This window comes from Solea solea, chromosome 5 (genome assembly GCF_958295425.1).
Source record: "Solea solea chromosome 5, fSolSol10.1, whole genome shotgun sequence".
Taxonomy (NCBI): domain Eukaryota; kingdom Metazoa; phylum Chordata; class Actinopteri; order Pleuronectiformes; family Soleidae; genus Solea; species Solea solea.
In genome coordinates, this window is record NC_081138.1 from 18,601,698 (window position 1) to 18,629,331 (window position 27,634).

The 27,634-nt window shown below is 41.4% G+C and overlaps 1 long non-coding RNA gene across 1 annotated transcript in view; it reads left to right on the forward strand.

Moving 5' to 3' along the window:
• Positions 1-5,671, forward strand: part of LOC131459873 (uncharacterized) — a 147,196-nt gene extending 141,525 nt beyond the window's left edge. The window contains exon 7 of the long non-coding RNA XR_009240294.1: positions 5,195-5,671. This is a non-coding gene — a long non-coding RNA (uncharacterized LOC131459873). The remainder of the gene's footprint in view (positions 1-5,194) is intronic.
• Positions 5,672-27,634: the final 21,963 nt, after the last annotated feature.

Genomic DNA, 27,634 nt, shown 5'->3' on the forward strand with positions numbered 1-27,634 from the left:
ACATGAGAGGGCACCGGCGCTTGATATTACTTTCAATTTATGCTTTTGTGGGGTTTCTGATCCTGGGTTATGTTGAGCAGCGATGCTATTAAACACGTCTACGTTGGGGCTGATGTGTGTGTCCATCTGTAGTTTTGAGAAGCATTTATTGCTTTCTATGCAGCAGTGTGTGTGTGTGTGTGTGTCTAGCAGCCGGCCTGTGCTTGATAAAACGTTCTTTTGCCTTTTTTGCTTTTTGTCAAGTCTGTGTTGTGCTTGGAGTTGGTTGTTTGTTAACCCGTTAACACCTAACCCTCAAAATGTCCGTCTGGACTTTTTTTGCAATTTACTGCATGTTAAAATACTGTTTTAACAAATTTAAATTAATTATTCTAAATTAAAATTTAGAAAAAAACACTGCAGTTGTAAATGGACAACAGATGCTGACGTTAATAAACAATAAATGCATTAATAACCTTGCATATAGCCCCGTTCAAGCAGGGAGACTAGAATAAGTTGTTAATTAGACAAAAAAAAATACATCTACATATGAAACATGGATGGTACTTGCCTCAGAGTAAGTAAAAAGTTAGTTCGTCAAAGATGTAAGAGCATTTATTTTTTATGACAGTGTTGCTTAGGACAAAAGGGATCTGCCATGGGCGTTGTTAAGTCTCATCACCAGAACAAGGGCAACATGGGGGACGAGGCAAAGTAGAAATCACAGTTTAAAGCCAGAGACTGATCCAATTCCCAAACTCTTTGTAATTACTGCAGATCAGGCTTTATCAGTGGCAGACATCAACCCTGGGATCTTAGAGAAAATGATCAAAGAAATGTTCAAGGGAAGTGAGGGGAGGACAGAGAGAGAGCACTCTTAAAAAACACCAGTTAATGCTGAATGAGAGATTACCAGGTGTACGCCAAATATCCTGCTTCAAACAGAGTCAATAGGCAAGCTTTGGGATTTAAAGGGGAGCCGGGCAGTCAGGCTCTTATCTTTAGTCAAATGGGTTTTTCTCAGGTCTACTTTGATTGTAAGCGATGGGTCGTCCAACTGCTTTGTATTTTTAGAGGTGATGAGATACGATGGATCAAAGAATCACTTAAAGAAGATATTGAAATGCAGGTTGTAAAGGATGTTTGATAATATCCCCTTGCTCATAAAAAAATAAAATTGAATGAGTACTAATACCCAGCATACTAGATAGAAATGTTCATATTATACATCAGTGCGATAATATAATACCCCAACTCACAGTTAGTCCTGTTGCATTTGTGGCTTTTACCATTTCTATTGAAACTAATTGGCTCTTCAAATTCTGTAAGGCCAATAGCGGCAGGGCTACAGTGTAGAGAAGATGAGTGGCCATGGATTTCATTATGAGGCAATGAAAAGCCTTCACAATGTACCAAATCAGCACATTGTCCCCAAGTCTCACTAATCGCTATTCTCTCCTTGGCACACAGAACTACAGGACTCAAGTGTGATTGACATTAGTCCAGCAAACCCATTAATTAATTGATGGATACCTTTTTAGAGGTTATTTTGGCTACTTGTGAAATGATGTCTATGAACGCTGCACTTGACTATGACATGAGTAAGATTGTGAATGATGAATGTGACATCCGAAGCAGGTTTCACAAACACCTGTGAATTCAGGTTTCCTTCATTTTTGATGGATTGTGGACAGTGAGTCAGTGGGGGGGATGTAGTAAATAGCTAAATCAGCTTACTCGTATTAGTTTTACTAAAAGGCCCATGATTATGCTCTTAATTCTCCTTTTTTTCTCAGAGTAGGATAATGCTATTAATCATGGTTTACAATAAAATCAATCAACAGTGAATCCATTTGTATTGATCCATTCAACCCCTCATGGCTGCTATTGATTTAATCACTTATTTATTTATGTATTTATGCACTTTTACTTTGTTTATTGTCATCTATCATTGACCATCTATTGTCGGAGATGATGAAGAAAGGTCAACCCAGAGCAGAATCCTGTTAAAGGCTGATTTTCCAGGCCTTTACAAGCTCATTTTTAAAAGTTAAACTGCAATTAAAAAATACATATACATAAATAATCTGTTCTGGGTCCATATTTTATCTTTCACAAAGACGTTTGGTGACTTTAGCTGAATTTAAGTAGGGCATTTTCTAACCCTAATCTTATATAAGTTAGGTCCATATATTCTACATACCTCAAGGCAAATGGAAAGCAATCTCTTAAAATATAGCAATTTAATAAGGTATGAAGTTCTGTTTGTCTTCAATAGGCGACCTACCAGTAAGAATGAGGGAGACGATGTATTACCGGACTGTGATGTCACAGTTGTATCAGAAATGTTCCACGTTCAGGGAGAGCAACACAAACAATGCTCTCAGATTATGAAGATACATGGGAGAAGGCAGACCCCTATAAAACAATTAATAAGTACAAAATGTGCCACTTTAATGTTATTATTTTCAATTAACTAATATGAGAGGGATGCTGTATTTGTTTCACTTGAGTACCTGCCCCCAACAATGTAACTCTGTAACGCTATAATTCAGTGTTAATGCTCAAAATGCTCTTTGAAGTTCTCACAATAATGTGTTTGGCCCTCACAACCATAGTTATAGAAGTGCACACACGTACCACTGGTACATAATTGGACTGCTCTACCTCCTGAGCCAACGCAGTTCGACAACACAACACAACAGTGGGAGATTGACAGATCATTCCATGAATGTGCATCGACACTAATGCACAAAAAAAAGCCATCACTTTCCAAAACTTAGCACCATGTTAATATCACTCTGACTTTATTGTGGAGCCGGTTTACTTCACAGGCATACTTCCTTATTGTGCAGGACAAAATGCATAAGGCAGGTGACAGGTGCTAGTAATACCCTAATAAATAAATATGTATAAGGTTAATAGAACATGTGCAACAACCCGATTTAAGATTTTCTGTTTCCCGTCAGACCGCAAAATCCCTGTTCAACTGTTTTTCATGTCCAACCTCCCTCTGCAAATGATCATATCTGAATGTATTTGAGACCATAAATAGTATAGGAGACATTCCTTTCAGACCCCAGTAATATTTATGTCCGTCCATCCACTGTCCACCACTTTATCCTCCATGTGAGGGTTGCGGGTCACTGGAGCCAATCCCAGCTGACACAGGGTGAAAGGCGGTGTACACCCTGTGACAGGTCGCCAGTATTTATGTCCAGCAGCAAATTGTGTTTTGTGGCAAATCATCTCTTAAGCACAGACACTGCACACTGACTCAATTATTAGGCAATGCTGTGAGGCTGGGCAATGGGACCAAAATATGTAATTAGGGATTCTTAAAAAAACTTTTCTTTTTTTTTTTTTTCAAACTGGAAGAACCAACAAGACTAAAATGTAATCTGGTTGGTCCATATGTACAATGTTTATTGAGAATGACTTAAAGGCAATTATTGTGATTCATATTGAAAATAAACAGATACATTGTGAAGGTTATCTCACAGTTTTATGGCTTGTATCAGATACCAGAGAAACTGCAGCCACAAACCTGCCTTTCGCACATTTTTTTAATGTGCCTTGAACCTTTCTTTTTAAACACTGATTTTCAGCTCAGACCTTTTGTTTTGCATTTATCCGTCTCATTAGCAGAGAATAGCTTGTCCAGGTTCCTGTATTCACCATTTAAATAGCAATGTGCCATGGCACAGGTGCACCTGGCTTTGAAAGTGAATGACGAGTGAAACTCTTAATGGCTTAAGTGACCTCACGCCCACAACATATCTACCAACAAACATTACACATCATGTAAATATTGCACTTGCCCCACACACTTTAGACCACGCACTCTACACCACTCTAACTTTAAACACACAATTAATATATAAACAGGACTGAGAACTGGAACCGAAACTCATTTTAATTGTTGATGTGGGCATTAGACTATTATTTTGAAATGGAAATGAATTTGTGAAATCAGCATTTAATTGTCAGTGTCACAGAGAGACATAATCAGGCTATACCTTATCAAAAACACCATTTATTTCTAATGACTTTTTATTATATACATTATATCTGGTAGTTGCAGTGGGTACAGTTGGAAAAGCCACTCTGATGCTGATGTTAAGACAGTCCTATCAGCTGCAAGTGCAGATGTAGTAGAATATTATAACAACTCCTAACATTGTTTCACCCTTTTTTCACCATGCACTGGCCTAAAGAACATCTATTGTGCCAAGAAATAAGAAATCAACAAAATGGGTGTCAGTTTTACGGCTCCTGGAAAGCCTGAGATAATTTGAGCTGTGTGCGTGTGTGGGTGTGGACATGTTACTGCACGGCCTGTACCACAACATCCGACTTCCTCTCTGTATTACCACTTGTCTTGTAACCATTCATTTCCACTCCATAATGGAAAGCTGTGCTAATGAATATGAATTGTAACATCTGCAATTTCTTCCCTGCCTTCGTATTGTCCTTTTTTCCTCTTCTGGCAGTGGTACATTTTCCTCAGCTCTTGGTTTGTTGCCACAAAGCATGGTCTGTTCCACTGGGGAGTTTCATACGCTGAGAAGGTCATGTCTCCCGGTGATGGCTTCCATTGTCCTTCAGCGGCATCTCTGACACTAATCTAGATGCATCAGTTTTAACTGCAACAAGCATCCACAGAGATCAATCAATCAATCTTGTAATTTCATCAGGATCTGTCTCTCACTTTTGCATCCCATCTTGCCTCCCAACCTCGTCCTACCCCCCACCTTCTCCCCGTCACCTTGCCAAAGCATCAGACAGGTCGTTCATCTCCATTGCCATTGAGCATGGGTATTCAAAATGTGTCTTTAGACTTCGTTGGCGGTAATTCCACGAGGGGTTTGTAACACGCTGTGGTCAATGGATTTATAATGGCTCTGTTTAAAGTTGTGTCATTAAAATCACTCCACCTCTTCTTGCTACATGATAGGTTATTGTTGAGCATATCCATCCGTCTTCTACTGCTTTATCCTCCACCATGAGGGTTACAGAGGGCGCTGTGCCAATAGAGCCACATAGAGACAAACAACCATTCACTCTCAGATTCGCCCCTATGGTCAATTTGGAGTGTCCAATTTACCTAATACCCATATTGCATGTTTTTGGACTGTGGGAGGAAACTTGTCTGATTGTTGTACACGAATATGCTTTGGAATGTGCTATGATTTGTTCCTCTTGGTTTCTCCAGTTCTACCAGCTCTGCTTTCATGAGAAGCATAACAAATAGAGGGCTCTGGTCTTCGGGGGCATGAAGAGGAATCAGGTGTGCTGTAAGGATGTGGACTTGTGGGCTCCAGCGGGTTTAAGCCCAGGGGCCACCGGCAGAGGAGAGCTGCGATAAGTCTGGCCTGAAGAAAGTATGCACTCACGTGGGATGAGCAAGAGGAAGACAATTGGCAACATTGTTTTCTCCAGCCTGCTGTTGCATCACATACACATTCCCAATGCACACTTCATGGAAACGTCTGTTAAACTTTAATATTCATACTGCCTTTCAAAATGTTAATGGCATAATATCAAACACTTCCGCAGTAAATATCTAAAATGACAATACACTTTGTATTAGTGTTGTAAAATGTAGTATTCTTACATGAGCCAAAAGTTTCCAAAACTCATTAAATAGATATCCCCCATTCCATATTGAAGGCCTTTTTTCTTTTTTTTTTACTACTACTTAGCTGGTGTGTTATCTTGTTTTTTCTGTGTGTTTCTGTGTATACACATTCCAAAAGGGCAAATTATGTTTTTTTATAATGTTTGCATCGTTTAAAAAAGGTCGGAGGATCTTCAGATTTGTTTTGAGCCGAGGTTAATTGTGTTAACGGCCTCATTTGTAAAAAATAAATGACAGGAACTCATACACATCTTCAAGGAGAAGCAAACAAGTGAGAAACATGTTTTGTTAGTACTGTCCCTGGGGACATTTGTTTGTGAATTAAAGCATTTCATTAATGTTGATCATGTCCTTAAAGATAGTTTGTGTGAATACCTACATACTTGGCTATAGAATTTATTATTTTGTCCTTGGACAGCATTTGTACAAACTGATGGGTTTTGTTCAATCACCGTTGTTTCCCACCACTAACATGCACTAATGTACTTTCTTTACTGTGTTCAGGCTATATACAGGCACCCTCAAAGTTTATACAATTATTCTAGCACTCTTCAATCTATTCTTTGTCTCCTCCGAAAAAAAAACATAACCCTCTGAGTTTTTGTGCGGCATGAACCCGAAACAAGAGGTTCAATACTGTCAATGGTGCCATTCACACATGAACGGATTTTATTCGAGTTTGGTGTGAACAACCAGTTACAAGGTGAACTGAGCTCTTTCCCCTAAACACTTGCCAGTTGGCTACACATTAAACATCAGCATATTGGTAATCTGACATTAGCCAAAGCACAAAATCTAAAAAGTCTATTGATTGAAATGCAAGGTGTTTGTCGAGTAGAAGTGTGGACTTGAACTTTGTGTTGTGTTTAAATGCAAGGGATTCTAATTGCAGCTGTGTCTGTGACTCCAATTAAAGCCTTTAGAGGCTGGGGGCCTTTTTCAGTCTGTGCCCAGGGGCCCACTGGTTAGTAATCCATCCCAGTTTGTGTCCCAACATGCCAAAAGAGTCAGGGACAAACAAACTGGAGAGCATTTCAAAGATCCTTAGAGACACCGGAGTTGGATCACTGCCATAAAATGCAGTTAAAGGGAGCAAAGAAGATGGATCGATGGGGACCTGCAGGTAAAAGATTCCGCTTGTATAGCGATGAATTCATACCAGGTACACAATCAGACTGATTCAATTTCATATCTTGTTTATTTCACATGCTTTTATTGCCATGTGTGAGCATTTGTCAGAGTACGCGAGGGAAAGTTCATCAGAAAGGTGAAGATGTCGAATTACTGCAGGTGTGGAGTAATGTCCACTCTGGCTGTTTCCATAGGCATTATAAAGTTCTATTATATTCAGATGGTCATATTCTGTGATATTTTGCTCAATCTCTGTTGATCGGCCAACTGACACTTTTTTTGCAGGACCCTTTCAAAGCAAGTTTGAAATCAGTGTGGACTCACAGTTCAGTTTGAACATTGTTATTAGAAAGAACTACTGCAATGCCTGTTCACACAGAGGTTCCCAGACTTACAGTTAAATTAGATATTGAACAAACATTTTTTGATTTTATTATTGTTACAAATGATAATGGTGATAAAATAATTATGATCTACAGCCATAGAGGAAAGATTACTCGTATTGCTGTGAAAATATTTCCTTTTGCTTTTCTACATTTGCTGAATACAGTATGCCACTATAACTGACATCCAAGATTAAAAAGGTTTAAAATGATATGCACTTGGATAAAAAAAAAACATCAAGTAATAATCAAGGGACACCTGATAGATTTTATTTCAAGTTCAAGTTATGCGGTATCTCATACCAAAAATACCCATGGAATATTTTCTAATCAATTCAATTAACTTAAATAAAACAAATGGAACCTACTCCACCTATCCCTGGTGAAGGTTATTATGTAAATAAACAGGGGCGTGCAGATCCATTTCAGTGGGATGGATACAATGAAGGAATCTCACGCAGCTCTCTCCTCACTTCTTTAACCCACCACAGTTGTGCCTTTGTAACACAAATCCTCTCTATGTCTCTTCATTTCCCTTTCTTTCCCATCATTCTGTCTCAGCGTTGTTTTCAGTGGAGACAATTAAAGTGTGACAGGCCTTCATTTAACATGTTTTTTTTCCTTTGTACCTTGTAAGGATGAACACATGGCATTTTAATTACTGGCGGACAACACCGGGGCTTTTCTCGCTGTTTTACTGCTTCTCCGATGCGGCCCTAATGTACCTGACAGAGAAGCCACACCAGACCTGAAATTACAGGGATTAATGTTTCTAAGTCTAAACACTTGAAATGGGTTGTCTGATGTGAGTGCCGTGCAGGGGAGCAGGCAGAAAATCCACTTACAGCGTCATTGCTTTGGCATTATTCACTCTTGAAAGCGCAGCATGTTTCAGCGAGCTTTGTTGATGAATGTGCGCTGTTTGCAAGGCAAACTTTAATTTGGAGGGTTTAGTGTTGCCTTCACACTAATTGTCAGGATAAAGAGGAAGCTCAAAAAAAATGATGCATTGTAGCTGAAGCGAAGAAGAAATGTTCATTTCTTTGATCTACAAGCACAGTTACTGAAGTGAAGTTGAATGAAGTGAATTTATAGCTTTAAAGTGACAGGGGATAGAGCAGATTATGAGAGGATTTCTCATTTGTCTTTGTTTGCCTGTCAAGGTGAATATAAGGGCAAGCTTGTTTTGAGATATCCTCTCGTAAAAGTTACGTGACTCGTAAAATAACTGCGTTCCCACCACGCCGCCAAATGTAGATCAATTCAGGAAAATGCTGCCCATAACAGTGATACCTTACTGTCGTTCAATTATCACAGGAGTCTGAATCTGTTTGAATTCCACCTCAAGAAATGACTGGCATTCCTGCCCCTCTGTTTGCCTCTTTACCAGCTGCCGACCTTCACGCACAACAGTCAGAATTCAGTGAGCGAGTCACAGATAAGACGGTGTGTAAAGTGCAGCCACAATTACCAGTTTCACCACAGACAGCGACATTCAATGTTCTGGGGGTCAGAGCTTTGACAAGTTGGCTGACAGGACGGGGTGCGATATGTTGGCTGCCGTTTGTCAAAGTTTAGTCTTTTAATTATATTAAAAGCATTATGTTGTGTTAGAATCAGGTCATGCTAGATTATAGTTTGACTAATGAAGAGATTATGCTGGTATAGCCTATATTGACTTCCTCCTTTGTGTTCACTATTGGACTTTATGTCACTGTGTGCTAAGAAGTGTATAAAAACGTAAAATTACACACATACTTTGACATATGAATGAAGAAATCATATTATCGGCTAATATACACATGCATTTAATTAAATTTGTAATTCAGTTTTATATGCACTCATGCGTATGATCAGTATTTAGCATGAACTGTATGAATGGTATCCCAGCCAGAGGGGTTGGATGGCTTTAAAGCCACATGTGAAGCTGAACACATGATTCCCATCACTTTCATCCGGGTGGAAATAGGCTCTGTTCACCAGTGATAGGTGAACAGAGGGCAGGCTACAAGGGAGGGCATCTGCTCACATCCATCTGCTGTGCTGGAGTCGAGCTGGGCTGGGGCAGAGGGTTCAGGTGTCAACTGTAATAAAGAATAGTTTCAGTGTATCTGCTTTATTTAGCTGTGATTAACCTACAACATTATCCGCCGACAGGCGCCTCTGCGGCCACACAGTGGAGCTGTGCCTGGCGTTGTTGCCAAACATGTGACAGCAAGAAGGTGTCACATGTTTGAATCCCTGTTCGACTCAATGCCTTTCTAAGGTTCTCCGTGTGTGCGCGAGGGTTCTCTCCCGCAGTCCAGAAACAACAACTTGCACATCTCCAAACATTAACCACAGTTTTTCTTCCGCTGAGGTGCCAGCATGACCCTTCTCAGCATTATTTAATCACTGGTCCCAGAGGAGTGTGTACAGTACGTGAAGACCATGAACAGATATGTTCATGTATTTAGCCTGGGGAGGTTATCGATAGCGAGGTACCATGGTGGCAGACATACATAATAAATGAGAAACTTCAACTGTTTCTCTCTGCCAATTCATCAGAAACCTATGGTGTACAAAATCCTGTTACATATTGTTATTACTTACTGAAGTTGGAACCTAGACTTTAGCTATTACAATGAATTATCTCCAGAGGTCCATCTCATCTCTCGAGAAGTCATCTGAGCCTCATTAATCCACTAAGCAGAAGGCAACACTGATAATGACTCAGCAGAGGAACTATTGCAGCAAGGATTTGCAGTCAAAAAGGTAAATGAAAATGAGTAAATGAACAAATAAATAAAAGATGAGGGGCCTCCTCTCCATTCTGCTTTCTACAGGCTACTGTCAGTGAAGACATTTTCTGCCTCTCTGGCTCTGTGTGATAGTTAAAGGAAAAATGTTTGACCTTTTGTGAAAAACATCTCTGTTAAGGCTGAATCAGGAGATTGACACCACTTTCATGTCTGTACAATACAATACCAGCAGGTAGATGGCTTAGCAGTTAGCAGAAGGTGAAAACTGGAAGAACTTCTGCTTGGGATTCTCCAGTCTGGTAACTCAAAGTGATGCGAGTCATGTATTTCCCAGAAAAGTTGGGTCACTTTCTAAAACTGTAATACACCGACAATTGTTAAATGTTCAGGTAACATTGACAATGGGTGAGCTTAATGGTTATCAGCTCATTTTTGCAGGATTTTTTTTTCCATCCCATGCATGATTTGAGATGTTGCAGAACAAGGAGAATGAAAAAAGACAACAATTCCACAGCTCTCAGTGACACTGCGATGGTGATTACTATGTTGTATCTTCTATTTCGGTCTCTTGTTTCAATAGGTCAAATAATGACATAAATTATATTGACCAGTGTCCGAAGTTTTAAAAAAGTAAGGCTATATGCTAATGTCTGGAAGATGAATGTGCGCTCCAGTGTTGGGCCAAAAATGGTGCCTCTCAGAAAAAACAGACCAGACACAGAAGAATTGACCATGTTTACTCACTGATAGCGATTGGAGAAACAATGTGCATTGCAGAGTTATTTAACCCAGGAGTGAATGCCATTTACAAAAGGTGGAAAATCAATTTGAACCCAGAAATAAACCTTTTTTTTTCCCGACCACTTGTAATGGCTCATTTGACTGTTTTCTGTCTGCTTGGTGTTTTTTATTTGAAGGGCTACTTCACCCATAAAATATACTTTTTTTTTTTTACAAATTTCCAGAGATAAATGTGTTATTTGATGATCAGACAGTAGATCTGAGATACATGTCTCACCCCCACAGAAAGTAGTTGGGAAGTTACTGTGTTTGACCATTTGAAGTTATAATTAGGGTTCGAGCAACAAGGTTGCAAGAAACCTATTGAAACTGGAAGGATTATTAGGGTTCGAGCAACAAGGTTGCAAGAACCCTCTTGAAACTGGAAGGATTATTATTATTAGGGTTCGAGCAACAAGGTTGCAAGAAACCTATTGAAACTGGAAGGATTATTATTATTATTAGGGTTCGAGCAACTTGGTTGCAAGAACCCTATTGAAACTGTGAAGTTTATTCTTATTATTATTATTATTTTTCCTCTAAATGAATCGCCTTTTTGAGGCCTTTCCCATACACGAAAACTCACCAACTTTTGCAAGTGCATCAAACCTGGTGTAAATTTACGTCTGAAAGTACTTCGGGGACACTGCGTACAAAATTGGAAGTGGGCGGGGCTTACGAAAATGAAAAACAGCTTTCATCAGGCCGATTTTTCTCGTGTTTCACGTACATGCACAAAAGTTGGTACACATGTTAAGCATGTCAGGACGGTCCAAAAAGTCCGTGCTGGCGCCTCTGTAAGTCCTACAGGAAGGCCGCCATTTTGGGTTGAACGGCCATTTTTGGCCTATTTTGGCCATTTCGCAGCAATGGTATGTGAACGAACTTGTCCTCGAGCTTTAATGGAATCACCTCTAAACTTGGTGAGGTCACTGTGGACAAGTTGAGGATCTTAAGTTATAAAAATGCTTCTTATAAGTATCATGGTTTTCAAGATAGGGGGCGCCAAATTTGGGGAAAATTACGAATTTCTCGCAACGCACAACAAAACTCTTATAACTTTGCGATGGAAGGTCCGATCTTAACCAAACTTGTGTCGATCGATGATGGGTCCTTGCTGAAGATGCCTATGCAAAAACTGTCAAGTTTGTAAACATCGCCTCCTGGTGGTGGCAGAAAATCTAAAAAAAAAAGTTACTTTTACAATTTCGGGAATAACTTTTACAGAAATTATTGTATCAAACTCAAAATTGGTTAAAAGACTCTAAACACAAGGTAGACTATGCGTGCTCAATATGATGGCGTATCGTTACATGATGTTGCCATGGTAATGATGCAAAGTCGGATTTTTGTGTCAAAAAAACACACTGCTACAACTTTGCGAATCCTAGTCCCATCTGAACCAAACTTGCTAGGATTGATGATAGTCCGGCCCAGAAGACGTCTATATGAAAATATTCAATTTCGGGAACACCGCCCCCTGGTGACAAAGACAATATGACCCTTGGTACTTGAATGAACTAGTCCTAGAGTTCTAGTGCGATCACCTTTAAACTTGGTCAGGTCACTGTGAACCAGTTGAGGAGCTTAAGTTATCAAAAGTTTTTTAAAATGTCTCATGGTGTACGAGATAGGGGGCGCCAAAGTGGGTGTAAATTCCTATTTTTCACAACAAAAAGCAAAACTCTTATAACTTTGCGAAGGAAGATCCAATCCCAACCAAACTTCCTATGATTGATAATGAGTAGTTGCTGAAGGCGACTATATTGCCGAAAACAATACATTTTGAAAACAGCGCCTCCTGGTGGTGGTAGAAAATACAAAAAAAAAAAAACTGTTACAACTTTGCCAATCCTGGTCCAATCTGAACCAAACTTGCTAGGATTGTTGATAGTCTGGCCCTGAACAAACCTATGTGAAAATATTTCAAGTCAAAATCAGCGCCCCCTGGTGAAAGTGGACGGGCCAAAAACCTGCTCCACCCCCTAAAACTTGTGGTCCTGAGGAGCACGTTTAATGTACATGCACGAAACTTGGTACACGTGTTCCTTAGGTCGGGCCGGTCAAAAAAGTCAGCGTAGCCTATGCTCTAAAACTAACAGGAAAGCCGCCATCTTGGATTGAAAGTAAATGCTTTGCTGATTTTGGCCATTTCACACCAATGATATTTGAACAGATTTGTCCTAGATCTTTCATGGGATCACCTTCAAACTTGGTGAGGTCACTTTGGACAAGTTGAGGATCCAAAGGTATCAAAATCTTTTCAATAGGTATTATGGCGTAAGAGTAAGGGGCCGGCAAAGTTGGTGAACATTTTAATGTTTCGCCACAGGCAACAAAACTCTTATAACTTTGCGATAGAAGGTCACATCCCAACCAAATTACCTAGGGTTGATGATGGACCATTGCTGAAGAAGTCTGTGAAAAAAACGTAAATTTTGAGCACAGTGCCTCCTTGTGGTAACAAAATATACAAAAAAAACCAATTTCGGTTATAACTTTTACAGAGTTAATCGTATCAAACTCAAAATTTGGGAAAACATTTAAAACACATGTTCGATGATGCGTGCTTAATATGATAACAAATCGTTCAACGGTGTTGCCACAGCAACACTGCAAAGTCAGATATTTGTGACAAAAAACAAACTGCTACAACTTTACGAATCCGAGTCCGATCTGAACCAAACTTGCTTGGATTGATGATAGTCTGGCCCTGAAGACGCCTATATGAAAATATTCACTTTCAAAAACAGCGCCCCCTGGTGACAGCAGACACTATGACGCCTGGTATTTGAATGAACTAGTCCTAGAGCTTTTGTGCGATCACCTTTAAACTTTGTGAGGTCACTGTGGACAAGTTGAGAATCTAAAGTTATTAAAAGTTTTTCAAAATGTCGCATGGTTTTTGAGATAGGGGGCGCCAAAGTTGGCGTTCATTCATATTTCTCACAACAAAAGGCAAAACTCTTACAACCCGTAAAACTTGTCCTCCTGAGGATCACGTTGAATGTACATGCATGAAACTTGGTACTCACGCGTTCCTTAGGTCCAGACGGTCAAAAAAGTCAGCGTAGCCGAAGCTCTAAAACGAACAGGAAAGCCGCCATCTTGGATTGAAAGTAAATTTTTGGGAGATTTTGGCCATTTCGGAACAATGGTATGTGAACTAACTTGTCATAGAGCTTTTGTGCGATCACCTTTAAACTTTGTGAGGTCACTGTGGACAAGTTGAGGATCCAAAGGTATCAAAATCTTTTCATTAAGTATCACGGCGAACAAGAAGAAGGGCGGCAAAGTTGGCAAAAATCACGATTCCTCGCAACACACATCAATTTCTTATAACTTTGCCATGGAAGGTCAGATATTGACCAAACTAGTGACAATCGATGATGGGCCCTTGCTAAAGATGTCTATGCAAAAATTGTAAATTTTGAAAACATCGCCTCCTGGTGGTAACAGAAAATACAACACATGTCACAATTTCAATCACAATTTCGCATATAACTTTTACAGAATTTATTGTAGCAAACTCAAGATAGGTGAAAAAATTTAAAACACATGGTAGATGATGTGTGCATAATATGATAACAAATCCTTCAACGGTGTTGCCATGTCAACACTGCAAAGGTTTTACTCAAAACTCTTATAACTTTGCGATAGAAGGTCCTTTTCCAACCAAATGTGCTAGGGGTTCAAGATGGACTATGGCTGACGAAGTCTATGCAAAAACTGTACATTTTAAAAACAGCGCCTCCTGGTAGTAACAGAAAATACAACAAATTCACAATTCCCTTATAACTTTTACAGACTTCTTTGTATCATACTCAAAATTTATGAAAAAAAACAAAACACATTGTAGATGATGCGTGCCTAATATGAGAAGAAATCGTTTAACGGTGTTGCCTGGCAAAAATGCAAAGTATTACCTAAACTGAGCGATTCAATTATGCAATACCATTTTTCGCCACATGATGGAGGCATTTGCCTACAAATCTATCAAATCTAACATTTACAGTTTCTCATGCTGTTCTAACAGGGATTGGTGTATCCACTTGAAACTTGATATGTGAGACCTCAGACCCGTCAGGAACATGTCTATAAAGCAGTAATGCCAAAGTCAAATACACGGGGGGCAAAAATAAAAAAAGTGGAGGGCTGGTCTGGTTCAATGTTTATTAAAACTTGCAATTATTGCACATATTGAACCAATACCAATACCAATACCACAGCCTATATTGCACTTAATCATTAAATTAAATTAAATTAAATTAAATTAAATTAAATTAAATTAAATTAAATTAAATTAAATTAAATTAAATTAAGCAAAACATAAATAAAATCAGTTGCAATATTTTCTCAAGGCTCTTTCAGTAACAAATTGAAAATATTTTTTCTTCTTTTTAACAGGTAAACAGCAAAATGTTATTTTCCTTCAAAGCTCAATGGCAAGATAAATGCAAAAATGAAACAGCATGTGTTACAAAACAAATCAGTGTGCTGCTCTGATCCTCACCAATGTCTGTCTAACAAAATTAGAAGTTAGTGCAAACTTGAAAAAGTGCAAAACAGTTACATGTTTCATAGTGCCTTCTTAAGTTATATTCTTTCATAACGACACACTGTCTCCACACACAAGACACACAGGCTTTCCATTTACTTCGGTGAACATTATTCTGCCTCCCACCTGTCTTGAAACCCCATGTTTTCAGCGTCTACCTTTCTATTTGCCTATTTGGCGGAGAGGGAGATGAAAATTGACGGCGATGTTTAGTCCTCCACTGTGACTGTGATGCTGTTCATGAAGGATGACACGGGATCGCGCTCGCTTGGGGGCACTCGGTACGCGCCAATGCACTCGCAGTGCATCTTGGGATTTGTAGTATGATGGTGCTGAGGGCACATAATACTGAAAGCCGGTTTTAATAGTAATTAAATATCATCCCGCGAGCCAGAGATAACTCATTCACGGGCCTTGATTCTGACATATGTGCTGTAAAGGATAACCTTCCTACAGGAAGTAGAACTCCCGAAACAGGAAGTCAAGTCTAACATTGTCCAATCTTCACAAAACTTGATATGTGAGTCAAAGGAACGTCCCTGAACACGTTTACGGACACACCTTTCACAAAACAGGAAGTCAGCCATTTTAAACAGGAAGTGCCCTCTAACTTAGCACATGGACGCTGAAAATAGTCCAAGCTGAAAATAACTACTACCGCAAGCAATTAATGAACGGAAGATGAGCTAGAGGACTCGCACGGCGACGTGGGCGCAGGGAAACCCGCGAGCCGTCAAGCTCGAACCCGTTGATTACCGCTTGCGGTACTAGTTATTATTATTATTATTATTCCTTAAAGTAAATCGCCTTTTTGAGGCCTTTCCCATACCCCAAAACTCACAGATTTTTGTGACCGCATCAATCGTGGTGTAAATTTACGTCTGAAAAAGGTTCGGGGAATGTGCGCCAAAAATTGAATGTGGGAGGGGCCAATAAGTGCGGCGCCACCTGTCCAAATTCACCATGACCAACACAATTATTGCACATGCCCGAAATTCGGTACACATGTGTAGTGGGTCAGGATGAAGAAAAAATTACATTATGACCATGATCCAAACCCAACAGGAAATCCGCCATCTTGGGTTGATTGGCGATTTTTTGGCGATTTTGGCGAATTCGCAGCAATGGTATTTGAACTAACTCCTCCTAGAGTTTTCGTGCGATCACCTTCAAACTTGGTGAGGTCCCTGTGGACCAGTTGAGGAGCTCACGGTATCAAAAGTTTTTTCAAATGTCGCATGGCGCACGAGATAGGGGGCGGCAAAGTTCGTGATGATTCTGATGTTTCGCATCAGAAAAACAAAACTCTTATAACTTTGCGATGGAAGGTCCGATCCGAACCAAACTTGCTACCATTGATGATGGGCCATGGCTGAAGAAGTCTATGAAAAAACGGTGAAGTTTGAAAACAGCGCCTCCTTGTGGTGAAAGAAAATACACAAAAAAAAAGTTTTTTTACAATTTCGGGAATAACTTTTACACAGATAATGGTACCGCACTCAAAATTGGTGACAACAGTCAAAACACATGGTAGATGATGCGTGATCAATATGACGACAAATCGTTTAACGGTGTTGCCATGGCAACGTCGCAAAGTAGGATTTTTGGGACAAAAAATCAAACTGCTACAACTTCGTGAATCCTGGTCCGATCTGAACCAAACTTGCTAGGATTGATGATAGTCCGGCCCTAAAGACGTCTATATGAAAATATTAAATTTCGAAAACAGCGCCCCCTGGTGACAGCAGACAATATGACAGCTTGTATTTCAATTATCTCCTCCTAGAGCTTTTGTGCGATCACCTTCAAACTTGCTGAGATCAATGTGGACGAGTTGAGCATCAAAAGTTATCAAAAGCTTTTTAAAATATTGTATGGCGTACGAGATAGGGGGCGCCAAAATTGGAGATAATAATAATTTTTCATAACAGACAATGAAACTCTTATAACTTCGCGATGGAAGGTCTGATCCCAACCAAACTTGCTATAGTTGATGATGGTTAGTTCCTGAAGACGACTATGTTGCTGAAACGGTACATTTTGAAAACAGCGCCTCCTGGTGGTGGTAGAAAATTCTAAAAAAACAAACTGTTACAACTTTGCCAATCCTGGTCCGATCTGAACCAAACTTGCAAGGATTGATGACAGTCCGGCCCTGAACATGTCTATATGAAAATATTCATTTTCAAATACAGCGCCCCCTGGTGACAGCAGACAGAATTACATTTATAGTTTTTGAAGCTGCTCCAACAGGGATTGTTGTATCCACTTGAAACTTAGTATGTGGGACCCCAGACCCTTCCTCAACATGTCCGTAAAAGGTCACCTCCCTACAGGAAGTGGAACGCCCGAAACAGGAAGTAAAGTCTTACATTGTCCGATTGACACGAAACTGGATATGTGAGTTACGGGACCTTCCCTGAACATGTTTCCGGAGATGAACAGGAAGTCGGCCATTTTAAACAGGAAGTGCCCTCTAACTTTGCCGTACATTGTCCGATTTGCACAAAACCTTATATGTGACACCAGGGACCTGTCCTGAGCATGTCTGTAAAAGGTCACCTCCCTACAGGAAGTGGAACACCCGTAACAGGAAGTAAAGTCTTACATTGTCCGATTGACACAAAACTAGATATGTGAGTTACAGGACCTTCCCTGAACATGTTTCCACAGACGAACAGGAAGTTGGCCATTTTTAACAGGAAGTGCCCTCTAACTTTGCCGTATGTTGTCCGATTTGCACAAAACCTTATATGTGACACAAGGGACCTGTCCTGAGCATGTCTGCAAAAGATGACCTCCCAACAGGAAGTGGAATGCCAGAAACAGGAAGTAACCTCTAAGATTGTCTGATCTAAACAAAACTTGATATGTAAGACAAGGGAACTTCCCTGAACAAGTTTACGGACGCGCATTTGACCGAACAGGAAGTCGGCCATTTTAAACAGGAAGTGCCCTATAACTTTGCCATACGTTGCCCGATCCCCCCCGAAATTTGGATCGACATGCGCGGGGACGCCGCTGAAAATAACTAGTACTGAAAATAACTAGTACTGAAAATAACTAGTACCGCGCGCGGTGAATGAACGGGTGAGAGCGCGAGGCACGCGGGGAGCCGTGGCACACGGCGACCCGCGTGGGTCGGCTCGAACCAGTTCAGAACCGCGCGCGGTACTAGTTAGGGTTCGAGCAACAAGGTTGCAAGAAACCTATTGAAACTGGAAGGATTATTATTAGGGTTCGAGCAACAAGGTTGCAAGAAACCTATTGAAACTGGAAGGATTATTATTATTATTATTCTTATTATTCCCCCAAATGAATTGCCTTTTTGAGGCCTTTCCCATACCCCAAAACTCACCAATTTTTGTGACCGCATCAATCCTGGTGTAAATTTACGTCTGAAAAAGGTTCGGGGAATGTGCGTCGAAAATTGAATGTGGGAGGGGCCAATAAGTGCGGCGCCACCTGTCCAAATTCACCATGACCAACACAAATATCGCACATGCACGAAATTCGGTACACATGTGTAGTGGGTCAGGATGAAGAAAAAATTACATTATGACCATGATCCAAACCCAACAGGAAATCCGCCATCTTGGGTTGATTGGCGATTTTTTGGCGATTTTGGCGAATTCGCAGCAATGGTATTTGAACTAACTCCTCCTAGAGTTTTCGTGCGATCACCTTCAAACTTGGTGAGGTCCCTGTGGACCAGTTGAGGAGCTCACGGTATCAAAAGTTTTTTCAAATGTCGCACGGCGCACGAGATAGGGGGCGGCAAAGTTCGTGATGATTCTGATGTTTCGCATCAGAAAAACAAAACTCTTATAACTTTGCGATGGAAGGTCCGATCCGAACCAAACTTGCTACCATTGATGATGGGCCATGGCTGAAGACGTCTATGAAAAAACGGTGAAGTTTGAAAACAGCGCCTCCTTGTGGTGAAAGAAAATACACAAAAAAAAAGTTTTTTTACGATTTCGGGAATAACTTTTACACAGATAATCGTACCGCACTCAAAATTGCTGACAACAGTCAAAACACATGGTAGATGATGCGTGATCAATATGACGACAAATCGTTTAACGGTGTTGCCATGGCAACGACGCAAAGTCGGATTTTTGGGACAAAAAATCAAACTGCTACAACTTCGTGAATCCTGGTCCGATCTGAACCAAACTTGCTAGGATTGATGATAGTCCGGCCCTAAAGACGTCTATATGAAAATATTAAATTTCGAAAACAGCGCCCCCTGGTGACAGCAGACAATATGACAGCTTGTATTTCAATTATCTCCTCCTAGAGCTTTTGTGCGATCACCTTCAAACTTGGTGAGATCAATGTGGACGAGTTGAGCATCAAAAGTTATCAAAAGCTTTTTAAAATATTGTATGGCGTACGAGATAGGGGGCGCCAAAATTGGAGATAATAATAATTTTTCATAACAGACAATGAAACTCTTATAACTTCGCGATGGAAGGTCTGATCCCAACCAAACTTGCTATAGTTGATGATGGTTAGTTGCTGAAAACAACTATGTTGCTGAAACGGTACATTTTGAAAACAGCACCTCCTGGTGGTGGTAGAAAATTCTAAAAAAACAAACTGTTACAACTTTGCCAATCCTGGTCCGATCTGAACCAAACTTGCAAGGATTGATGACAGTCCGGCCCTGAACACGTCTATATGAAAATATTCATTTTCAAATACAGCGCCCCCTGGTGAAAGCAGACAGAATTACATTTATAGTTTTTGATGCTGCTCCAACAGGGATTGTTGTATCCACTTGAAACTTAGTATGTGGGACCCCAGACCCTTCCTCAACATGTCCGTAAAAGGTCACCTCCCTACAGGAAGTGGAACGCCAGAAACAGGAAGTAAAGTCTTACATTGTCCGATTGACACGAAACTAGATATGTGAGTTACGGGACCTTCCCTGAACATGTTTACGGAGACGAACAGGAAGTCGGCCATTTTAAACAGGAAGTGCCCTCTAACTTTGCCGTACGTTGTCCGATTTGCACGAAACCTTATATGTGAGTTACGGGACCTTCCCTGAATATGTTTACGGAGACGCCGTTGACCGAACAGGAAGTCGGCCATTTTAAACAGGAAGTGCCTTCTAACTTTGCCGTACATTGTCCGATCTGCACAAAACCTTATATGTGACATCAGGGACCTGTCCTGAGCATGTCCGTAAAAGGTCACCTCCCTACAGGAAGTGGAACGCCCCAAACAGGAAGTAAAGTCTTACATTGTCCGATTGACACAAAACTAAATATGTGAGTTACGGGACCTTCCCTGAACATGTTTACGGAGACGAACAGGAAGTCGGCCATTTTAAACAGGAAGTGCCCTCTAACTTTGCCGTACGTTGTCCGATTTGCACGAAACCTTATATGTGAGTTACGGGACCTTCCCTGAATATGTTTACGGAGACGCCGTTGACCGAACAGGAAGTCGGCCATTTTAAACAGGAAGTGCCTTCTAACTTTGCCGTACATTGTCCGATCTGCACAAAACCTTATATGTGACATCAGGGACCTGTCCTGAGCATGTCCGTAAAAGGTCACCTCCCTACAGGAAGTGGAACGCCCCAAACAGGAAGTAAAGTCTTACATTGTCCGATTGACACAAAACTAAATATGTGAGTTACGGGGCCGTCCCTGAACATGTTTCCAGAGACAAACAGGAAGTTGGCCATTTTAAACAGGAAGTGCCCTCTAACTTTGCCGTACGTTGTCCAATTTGCACGAAAGCTGTTATGTGACACCAGGGACCTGTCCTGAGCATGTCTGCTAAAGATGACCTCCCAACAGGAAGTGGAATGCCCGAATCAGGAAGTAAACTCTAAGATTGTCCGATCTGAACAAAACTTGATATGTAAGACAAGGGAACTTCCCTGAACTCGTTAACGGACGCGCATTTGACCGAACAGGAAGTCAGCCATTTTAAACAGGAAGTGCCCTATAACTTTGCCATACGTTGCCCGATCCCCCCGAAATTTGGATCGGCATGCGCGGGGACGCCGCTGAAAATAACTAGAACTGAAAATAACTAGAACTGAAAATAACTAGTACTGAAAATAACTAGTACCGCGCGCGGTGAATGAACGGGTGAGAGCGCGAGGCACGCGGGGAGCCGTGGCACACGGCGACCCGCGTGGGTCGGCTCGAACCCGTTCAGAACCGCGCGCGGTACTAGTTATTTTCATTATTATTATTCTTATTATTCCCCCAAATGAATTGCCTTTTTGAGGCCTTTCCCATACCCCAAAACTCACCAATTTTTGTGACCGCATCAATCCTGGTGTAAATTTACGTCTGAAAAAGGTTCGGGGAATGTGCGTCGAAAATTGAATGTGGGAGGGGCCAATAAGTGCGGCGCCACCTGTCCAAATTCACCATGACCAACACAATTATCGCACATGCCCGAAATTCGGTACACATGTGTAGTGGGTCAGGATGAAGAAAAAATTACATTATGACCATGATCCAAACCCAACAGGAAATCCGCCATCTTGGGTTGATTGGCCATTTTTTGGCGATTTTGGCGAATTCGCAGCAATGGTATTTGAACTAACTCCTCCTAGAGTTTTCGTGCGATCACCTTCAAACTTGGTGAGGTCCCTGTGGACCAGTTGAGGAGCTCACGGTATCAAAAGTTTTTTCAAATGTCGCATGGCGCACGAGATAGGGGGCGGCAAAGTTCGTGATGATTCTGATGTTTCGCATCAGAAAAACAAAACTCTTATAACTTTGCGATGGAAGGTCCGATCCGAACCAAACTTGCTATGATTGATGATGGGCCATGGCTGAAGACGTCTATGAAAAAACGGTGAAGTTTGAAAACAGCGCCTCCTTGTGGTGAAAGAAAATACACAAAAAAAAAGTTTTTTTACGATTTCGGGAATAACTTTTACACAGATAATCGTACGGCACTCAAAATTGGTGACAACAGTCAAAACACATGGTAGACGATGCGTGATCAATATGATGACAAATCGTTTAACGGTGTTGCCATGGCAACGACGCAAAGTCGGATTTTTGGGACAAAAAATCAAACTGCTACAACTTCGTGAATCCTGGTCCGATCTGAACCAAACTTGCTAGGATTGATGATAGTCCGGCCCTAAAGACGTCTATATGAAAATATTTAATTTCGAAAACAGCGCCCCCTGGTGACAGCAGACAATATGACAGCTTGTATTTCAATTATCTCCTCCTAGAGCTTTTGTGCGATCACCTTCAAACTTGGTGAGATCAATGTGGACGAGTTGAGCATCAAAAGTTATCAAAAGCTTTTTAAAATATTGTATGGCGTACGAGATAGGGGGCGCCAAAATTGGAGATAATAATAATTTTTCATAACAGACAATGAAACTCTTATAACTTCGTGATGGAAGGTCTGATCCCAACCAAACTTGCTACAGTTGATGATGGTTAGTTGCTGAAGACGACCATGTTGCTGAAACGGTACATTTTGAAAACAGCGCCTCCTGGTGGTGGTAGAAAATTCTAAAAAAACAAACTGTTACAACTTTGCCAATCCTGGTCCGATCTGAACCAAACTTGCAAGGATTGATGACAGTCCGGCCCTGAACACGTCTATATGAAAATATTCATTTTCAAATACAGCGCCCCCTGGTGACAGCAGACAGAATTACATTTATAGTTTTTGATGCTGCTCCAACAGGGATTGTTGTATCCACTTGAAACTTAGTATGTGGGACCCCAGACCCTTCCTCAACATGTCCGTAAAAGGTCACCTCCCTACAGGAAGTGGAACGCCCGAAACAGGAAGTAAAGTCTTACATTGTCCGATTGACACGAAACTAGATATGTGAGTTACCGGACCTTCCCTGAACATGTTTACGGAGACGCCGTTGACCGAACAGGAAGTCGGCCATTTTAAACAGGAAGTGCCCTCTAACTTTGCCGTACGTTGTCCGATCTGCACAAAACCTTATATGTGACACCAGGGACCTGTCCTGAGCATGTCCATAAAAGGTCACCTCCCTACAGGAAGTGGAATGCCCGAAACAGGAAGTAAAGTCTTACATTGTCCGATCTGAACAAAACTTGATATGTAAGACAAGGGAACTTCCCTGAACACGTTTACGGAGACGAACAGGAAGTTGGCCATTTTAAACAGGAAGTGCCCTCTAACTTTGCCGTACGTTGTCCGATTTGCAAAAAACCTTTTATGTGACACCAGGGACCTGTCCTGAGCATGTCTGCAAGAGATGACCTCCCAACAGGAAGTGGAATGCCCGAAACAGGAAGTAAACTCTAAGATTATCCGATCAGCACAAAACTTGATATGTAAGACAAGGGAAGTTCCCTGAACACGTTTACGTACACGCACTTGACCGAACAGGAAGTCTGCCATTTTAAACAGGAAGTGCCCTATAACTTTGCCATACGTTGCCCGATCCCCCCCGAAATGTGGATCGACATGCGCGGGGACGCCGCTGAAAATAACTAGTACTGAAAATAACTAGTACTGAAAATAACTAGTACCGCGCGCGGTGAATGAACGGGTGAGAGCGCGAGGCACGCGGGGAGCCGTGGCACACGGCGACCCGCGTGGGTCGGCTCGAACCCGTTCAGAACCGCGCGCGGTACTAGTTATTTTCAGTACTAGTTATTTTCAGTACTAGTTATTTTTATTCTTATTATTCCCCCAAATGAATTGCCTTTTTGAGGCCTTTCCCATACCCCAAAACTCACCAATTTTTGTGACCGCATCAATCCTGGTGTAAATTTACGTCTGAAAAAGGTTCGGGGAATGTGCGTCAAAAATTGAATGTGGGAGGGGCCAAAACGTGCGAAGCGACCTGTCAAAATTCACCATGACCAACACAATTATCGCACATGCCCGAAATTCGGTACACATGTGTAGTGGGTCAGGATGAAGAAAAAATTACATTATGACCATGATCCAAACCCAACAGGAAATCCGCCATCTTGCGTTGATTGGCGATTTTTTGGCGATTTTGGCGAATTCGCAGCAATGGTATTTGAACTAACTCCTCCTAGAGTTTTCGTGCGATCACCTTCAAACTTGGTGAGGTCCCTGTGGACCAGTTGAGGAGCTCACGGTATCAAAAGTTTTTTCAAATGTCACATGGCGCACGAGATAGGGGGCGGCAAAGTTCGTGATGATTCTGATGTTTCGCATCAGAAAAAAAAAACTCTTATAACTTTGCGATGGAAGGTCCGATCCGAACCAAACTTGCTATGATTGATGCTGGGCCATGGCTGAAGACGTCTATGAAAAAACAGTGAAGTTTGAAAACAGCGCCTCCTTGTGGTGAAAGAAAATACACAAAAAAAGAGTTTTTTTACGATTTCGGGAATAACTTTTACACAGGTAATCGTACCGCACTCAAAATTGGTGACAACAGTCAAAACACATGGTAGATGATGCGTGATCAATATGACGACAAATCGTTTAACGGTGTTGCCATGGCAACGACGCAAAGTCGGATTTTTGGGACAAAAAATCAAACTGCTACAACTTCGTGAATCCTGGTCCGATCTGAACCAAACTTGCTAGGATTGATGATAGTCCGGCCCTAAAGACGTCTATATGAAAATATTAAATTTCGAAAACAGCGCCCCCTGGTGACAGTAGACAATATGACAGCTTGTATTTCAATTATCTCCTCCTAGAGCTTTTGTGCGATCACCTTCAAACTTGGTGAGATCAATGTGGACGAGTTGAGCATCAAAAGTTATCAAAAGCTTTTTAAAATATTGTATGGCGTACGAGATAGGGGGCGCCAAAATTGGAGATAATAATAATTTTTCATAACAGACAATGAAACTCTTATAACTTTGCGATGGAAGGTCTGATCCCAACCAAACTTGCTATAGTTGATGATGGTTAGTTGCTGAAGACGACTATGTTGCTGAAACGGTACATTTTGAAAACAGCGCCTCCTGGTGGTGGTAGAAAATTCTAAAAAAACAAACTGTTACAACTTTGCCAATCCTGGTCCGATCTGAACCAAACTTGCAAGGATTGATGACAGTCCGGCCCTGAACACGTCTATATGAAAATATTCATTTTCAAATACAGCGCCCCCTGGTGACAGCAGACAGAATTACATTTATAGTTTTTGATGCTGCTCCAACAGGGATTGTTGTATCCACTTGAAACTTAGTATGTGGGACCCCAGACCCTTCCTCAACATGTCCGTAAAAGGTCACCTCCCTACAGGAAGTGGAACGCCCGAAACAGGAAGTAAAGTCTTACATTGTCCGATTGACACGAAACTAGATATGTGAGTTACTGGACCTTCCCTGAACATGTTTACGGAGACGCCGTTGACCGAACAGGAAGTCGGCCATTTTAAACAGGAAGTGCCCTCTAACTTTGCCGTACATTGTCCGATCTGCACAAAACCTTATATGTGACACCAGGGACCTGTCCTGAGCATGTCCGTAAAAGGTCACCTCCCTACAGGAAGTGGAACGCCCGAAACAGGAAGTAAAGTCTTACATTGTCCGATTGACACGAAACTAGATATGTGAGTTACGGGACCGTCCCTGAACATGTTTCCAGAGACAAACAGGAAGTTGGCCATTTTATACAGGAAGTGCCCTCTAACTTTGCCGTACGTTGTCCGATTTGCACCAAAGCTTATATGTGACACCAGGGACCTGTCCTGAGCATGTCTGCAAAAGATGACCTCCCAACAGGAAGTGGAATGCCCGAAACAGGAAGTAAACTCTAAGATTGTCCGATCTAAACAAAACTTGATATGTAAGACAAGGGAACTTCCCTGAACACGTTTACGGACGCGCATTTGACCGAACAGGAAGTCGGCCATTTTAAACAGGAAGTGTCCTATAACTTTGCCATACGTTGCCCGATTCCCCCCGAAATTTGGATTGACATTCGCGGGGACGCCGCTGAAAATAACTAGTACTGAAAATAACTAGTACCGCGCGCGGTGAATGAACGGGTGAGAGCGCGAGGCACGCGGGGAGCCGTGGCACACGGCGACCCGCGTGGGTCGGCTCGAACCCGTTCAGAACCGCGCGCGGTACTAGTTATTTTTATTATTATTATTCTTATTATTCCTTAAAGTAAATCGCCTTTTTGAGGCCTTTCCCATACCCCAAAACTCACAGATTTTTGTGACCGCATCAATCCTGGTGTAAATTTACGTCTGAAAAAGGTTCGGGGAATGTGCGTCGAAAATTGAATGTGGGAGGGGCCAATAAGTGCGGCGCCACCTGTCCAAATTCACCATGACCAACACAAATATCGCACATGCACGAAATTCGGTACACATGTGTAGTGGGTCAGGATGAAGAAAAAATTACATTATGACCATGATCCAAACCCAACAGGAAATCCGCCATCTTGGGTTGATTGGCCATTTTTTGGCGATTTTGGCGAATTCGCAGCAATGGTATTTGAACTAACTCCTCCTAGAGTGTTCGTGCGATCACCTTCAAACTTGGTGAGGTCCCTGTGGACCAGTTGAGGAGCTCACGGTATCAAAAGTTTTTTCAAATGTCGCATGGCGCACGAGATAGGGGGCGGCAAAGTTCGTGATGATTCTGATGTTTCGCATCAGAAAAACAAAACTCTTATAACTTTGCGATGGAAGGTCCGATCCGAACCAAACTTGCTACCATTGATGATGGGCCATGGCTGAAGACGTCTATGAAAAAACGGTGAAGTTTGAAAACAGTGCCTCCTTGTGGTGAAAGAAAATACACCAAAAAAAAGTTTTTTTACGATTCCGGGAATAACTTTTACACAGATAATCGTACCGCACTCAAAATTGGTGACAACAGTCAAAACACATGGTAGATGATGCGTGATCAATATGACGACAAATCGTTTAACGGTGTTGCCATGGCAACGACGCAAAGTCGGATTTTTGGGACAAAAAATCAAACTGCTACAACTTCGCGAGTCCTGGTCCGATCTGAACCAAACTTGCTAGGGTTGATGATAGTCCGGCCCTAAAGACGTCTATATGAAAATATTCAATTTCGAAAACAGCGCCCCCTGGTGACAGCAGACAATATGACAGCTTGTATTTCAATTATCTCCTCCTAGAGCTTTTGTGCGATCACCTTCAAACTTGGTGAGATCAATGTGGACGAGTTGAGCATCAAAAGTTATCAAAAGCTTTTTAAAATATTGTATGGCGTACGAGATAGGGGGCGCCAAAATTGGAGATAATAATAATTTTTCATAACAGACAATGAAACTCTTATAACTTCGCGATGGAAGGTCTGATCCCAACCAAACTTGCTATAGTTGATGATGGTTAGTTGCTGAAGACGACTATGTTGCTGAAACGGTACATTTTGAAAACAGCGCCTCCTGGTGGTGGTAGAAAATTCTAAAAAAACAAACTGTTACAACTTTGCTAATCCTGGTCCAATCT